The sequence below is a fragment of the Neophocaena asiaeorientalis genome, unplaced genomic scaffold (assembly GCF_003031525.2).
Source record: "Neophocaena asiaeorientalis asiaeorientalis breed wild unplaced genomic scaffold, Neophocaena_asiaeorientalis_V1.1 scaffold598, whole genome shotgun sequence".
NCBI classification, from domain to species: domain Eukaryota; kingdom Metazoa; phylum Chordata; class Mammalia; order Artiodactyla; family Phocoenidae; genus Neophocaena; species Neophocaena asiaeorientalis.
Window position 1 is genome coordinate 230,675 of NW_020173036.1, and position 4,524 is coordinate 235,198.

General features: G+C 45.5%; 1 non-coding gene across 1 annotated transcript; it reads right to left on the minus strand.

Moving 5' to 3' along the window:
* Nucleotides 1-4,086: 4,086 nt before the first annotated feature.
* On the minus strand, nucleotides 4,087-4,159 carry TRNAG-UCC (transfer RNA glycine (anticodon UCC)). Its single transcript has one exon. It is a non-coding gene; the product is annotated as a tRNA-Gly (tRNA).
* Between the last annotated feature and the right edge of the window lie 365 nt (nucleotides 4,160-4,524).

The following is a 4,524-nucleotide window of genomic DNA, read 5'->3' on the forward strand; positions in this document are numbered from 1 at the left end:
AGCTTTAATATAGTAAAAATAAGAACATCATAGATGGAGAAAGATGGATAAATCATGGTGTATTCATACAATGGAACACTGCTTATCAAGGAGGAGACATAGACTGTTGACCCAGACAATGAACCTCCCAGTGTGTGGAGTAAAAGAAGCCAGAAAGAGAATAATGCACACGGCATTATTCTCTTCATATAAAAATCCGAAAAAAGGCAAAACTCATCTGTGATAATAAAATTCAGAAAGTGATTGTGGTGCTGGGATGAGAGAATTGACTAAAAGGGAGAAAGAACAACGGACAATCCAGGGTGGTGGGAATCTTCTATATCTTGATTTGGGTGGTGATCACATGGGTGTACACAGTTGTCAAAATTCACTGAACAAATTAAGTTCTGTGCATGTTATTTTTTTATATAAATTTATTTTATTCTGTGTATGTTATTTTTTATATAAACTTATTTATTTTTGGCTGTGTTGGGCCTTCATTGCTGCGCGCGGGCTTTCTCTAGTTGCGGAGAGCAGGGGCTACTCTTCGTTGCAGTATGCGTGCTTCTCATTGTGGTGGCTTCTCTTGTTGCAGAGCACGGGCTCTAGGCACATGGGCTTCAGTAGATGTGGCACACGGGCTCAGTAGTTGTGGCTCACGGGCTCTAGAGCACAGGCTCAGTAGTCGTGGTGTACGGGCTTAGTTGCTCCGCGGTATGTGGGATCTTCCCAGACCAGGGCTTGAACCCATGTCCCCTGCATTGGCAGGCAGATTCTTAACCACTGCGCCACCAGGGAAGTCCTTGTGCATGTTACTGTCTGTAAATTTATTTCAGTTTTTTAAATGCAATTTAAAAAAAGAAGCACGGTGGAAAAAAATCTCTACTTCATCAAAGGATACCATTTTGTAGAGTAAAAAGATAAGCCACACCTGCGGGAAGATATTTGTAACATATAGAACCAACAAAGGATTAGGACCTAAATATATGTAAATAGCCCCTAGGCTATAAGGGGGCTTATAACAATAAGAAAAGACAACAAGAAAAGACAATCCAACAGATAAATAGGCAAAAGAAATGTATAGTGGGACTTCCCTGGTGGCACAGTGGTTAAGAATCCGCCTGCCAATGCAGGGGACGAGGGTTCGATACCTGATACAGGAAGATCCCACATGCTGCGGAGCAACTAAGCCTGTGCGCCACAACTACTGAGCCTGCACTCTAGAGTCCGTGAGTCACAACTGCTGAGCCCAAGGGCTGCAATTACTGAAGCCTGGGCACTCTAGGGCCCGCATGCTGCAACTACTGAAGCCCACGCACCTAGAACCCGTGCTCCACAACAAGAGAAGCCACCGCAGTGAGAAGCCCGCGCATCGCAACGAAGAGCAGCTCCTGCTCGGCACAACTAGAGAAAGCCTGTGCACAGCAACGAAGACCCAACGCAGTCAAATAAACAAAAAGAAAAGATCAATTATACTTTATTTAGAGTATAGTAATTTCATAGAAGAGGAAGTACAAATGATCTATAAACAGACGAAAGTATCTTCAAATACAATATTGATAGAAAAATGCACATTGAAACCACTACGTGTTACCATTTCAAACCTCCCACATGATCAAAAATTAAAGTCAGACAATTTTTTAAATTGAAATATAACACTTCACATACCGTAACATTTACCCTTTTCACGTGCAGAGTTTGGTGGCTTTTAGCACAGTCACAAAGTTGTGCAACTATAACCACTGTTTAACTGCAGAACACTTTCATCACTTGAGAAAGATTACATCTATTTTCAAACTGCTGGGCGTTGGCCTCGGCCTGGAGTTGGAAGAGCAGGGGCTTGGGAACGTTCAGGTCCTGCTGGGTGTACAGTTTAAAATATAGGAATCGGGGGGCTTCCCTGGTGGCGCAGTGGTTGAGAGTCCGTCTGCCGATGCAGGGGACACGGGTTCGTGCCCCAGTCCGGGAAGATCCCACATGCTGCGGAGCAGCTGGGCCCGTGAGCCATGGCCGCTGAGCCTGTGCGTCCGGAGCCTGTGCTCCGCAACGGGAGAGGCCACAGCAGTGAGAGGTCCGTGTACTGGGAAAAAAAAAAAAAAAATGTAGGAATCGGGAGCAACAGGATATGACAAGTAAATGGTATAGCCGCTGGAAAACCGACATTACCAAGTAAAGCAATTGATTACCAATGACCCAGTAATCCCACTCCCAAGCATACACCCAACAAAATGCATGCCTGTGTGAATGAAAAGACACGTACAGGAGTATTCAGAGCAGCATCATTTGTAATAGCCAGAAACTGGAGGTAATGGAATATTCATCAACAGTAAAATGTGTAAATCAGGTGTGGGATAACCATACAGTGGAACACTATGCAACAGTGAAAACTCTATAACCTACGTCATATGCACCAATATAGGTTAATCTCACAAACGTAAGCTAAAGCAGCAAGAAACAGAGGATATGAGTAAGATTGCACTTAAATCGAATTTTAAAACACGCAAACCTAATAATGTGCTGTTTAGGAATCCGTGTGCAGCTAAAAACAAATGTAAAGAAAACCAAAGGAAAGACTCAAACAAAGTGTAGGACAATGGTTTACTTGGGACCAGGATGTGTTACCGAAGAGGCACATGGCGGGGAAGGGGGGAGGGATAAATTGGGAGATTGGGATTGACATATACACACTACTATATATAAAACAGGTAGCTAATAAGAACCTGCTGTATAGCCCAGGGAACTCTACTCAATACTCTGTAATGACCTATATGGGAAAGGAATCTAAACAAGAGTGGGTATATGTGTATGTAAAACTGATTCACTTTGCTGTACAGCAGAAACTAACACAACAGTGTAAATCAACTATACTCCAATAAAAATAAAAATAAAAAAGGAAGAAGAGGCTCACAGGGCAGGACTTCTAGGATATGATAATATTCTACTTCGTGATATGGGTGATAGGTGCCTGGGTGTGTTTTGTTGGAGGAAAACTTCCTCTGAGCTCTTAGGGTCTGTGAATTAGACTAACAAAAGACAGGATAAAATGTACACAGTTTTTATCAATATTTATGTGCATGGGAGTTGACAGAAAATAAGTGAAAATCAAAGAAATGGTTGGACTCAGGGGCTCATATACCATTTTAACAAAGGAAACATGGTTTGGGTTTCAAAGGACGATAAACTGTGGAGAAGGGACTAGGAAATATATGGGGGAAGCTAATGACAGATAAGGGTTATGTTAGTAAGATTTGGTTGTGCAGACTCACCCCAATGCTGGCGCCTCCACCTCTGTAATAAGAGTTGCAATCCTCTTTCTGGTACCTTCACAAGGGAAATATATGTCCTGCTTTTAGGTGGAAAAGGGGCAGAAGGACAGAGAACCCTTCCTGCATCTGTTGATTCTCAATTGCCTTCAGCTCAAAATAATCTTCATCCCAGAATGGCACATTTTGGGGTAGCATAGACTGTTCTCCTTCAGTTCGAACTATGCACGTTGTTTTTACACACTCTTCTGTTTGCATGCATGTGCGTGCGCGCGCGCACACACACACACACACACCAGAAAGAAAAGTTGTCACCCTCGTTGTTGTTTTTTTTTTTAATTCATTTGGTTGCACCAAGTCTTAGTTACAACTGGCAGGCTCCTTAGTTGCGGCATGCATGTGGGATCTAGTTCCCTGGCCAGGGCCCCCTGCATTGGGAGGGCAGAGCCTTAACCACTACACCACCAGGAAGTCCCACTCCCTCACCAGGAAGTCCCACTCCCTGAGTGTTTTGTGTAGGCCCAGCAGATGGACATCTCACTGGCAAACTGATAATGTCCTATAGCCTCACCTGGGGGAGAGGAAGAGATAAATTTCAGCCACTGCTCCGGATTCTTACCTGTCCCCTGGGAAGGCCCTGGCACCAAAAGGACAGTGAGGTTTGGGAGAGAGGGAGGCATGGAACATCCTCACCCAGCTCTGCCTCCGGGTGATGGTGGAACTTGGGGCACAGCTCCTCGCCTCCAGCCCTTCCATTTCCCCATCTGTAAAGTAGGTGAAGAGGTCCCTTCTTAATTATTTTTTATTCTTTGGCCGCGCCATGTGGCATGTGGGATGACCTTAGTTCCCCAACCAGGGATCGAACCTGGGCCCCCTGCATTGGAAGCGCAGAGTCTTAACCACTGGACCACAAGGGAGGTCCCTGAAGAGGTCCCTTCTGACCCCAGACTTGACTATCTGCTGGAGCACCTGTGGCCACAACCAGGAAGTGTGGTCTATAAGCCCGGTCAGGGCGGGATCCCAGGGCCTTCAGCTGATGGGGCCACTGGGCAGATGCAAGAGGGAGGGAGCAGCTGGAGGCCTTGGCAGGACAGGTGGGGTGTGAGGAGGGAGGAAACACACTGAGCTAGAGCCCAGTGTATCCCAGGCAGCTAACAGCTGAGCTGGTCTTAAAGTCAGGGCATGCCTCAGCCAGTCTTAGCAGCTATTTATATCTCATACACCTCCTTATTTGGTAGCTGCCTGCAGTGCCCGGTGCTGGATCCTCTTTCCAGTGATGTCT